This window comes from Brassica oleracea, chromosome C8 (assembly GCF_000695525.1).
Source record: "Brassica oleracea var. oleracea cultivar TO1000 chromosome C8, BOL, whole genome shotgun sequence".
Taxonomy (NCBI): domain Eukaryota; kingdom Viridiplantae; phylum Streptophyta; class Magnoliopsida; order Brassicales; family Brassicaceae; genus Brassica; species Brassica oleracea.
In genome coordinates this window covers 8,110,773-8,111,168 of record NC_027755.1, presented here as the reverse complement: position 1 = coordinate 8,111,168, position 396 = coordinate 8,110,773, and positions in this window count along the sequence as shown.

Below are 396 nucleotides of genomic sequence, written 5' to 3'. Positions count from 1 at the left end.
GAATGCGACTTTCGAGATATGTGCGATGAAGCATAACTTTCACTACGAGGTTATCAAAACGGATAGACAGCTTTGGTATGTTAGATGTGAGGATAATGCATGCAATTGGTGTGTTCGAGCAGAGTGTTTGAAGGATTCTGCATATGTGATTATCAAAAAGTATGTCGGTGAACATACATGCGCACCTTCAAGCAAAACCAAACCGGGTAGGACTGCTTCGGCCAAAACTATAGGTAGTCTGATTATGCATAGGTATGAAGGGGTTAAGGAAGGGCCGAAATGCAATGATATAATATAGATTATGCTTATGGATCATGGCTGTGAGATCACGAAATCTTTAGCATGGGATGCTCGTGAATATGCGGTTAATGCTGTTAGAGGTATACCAGAGAGAAG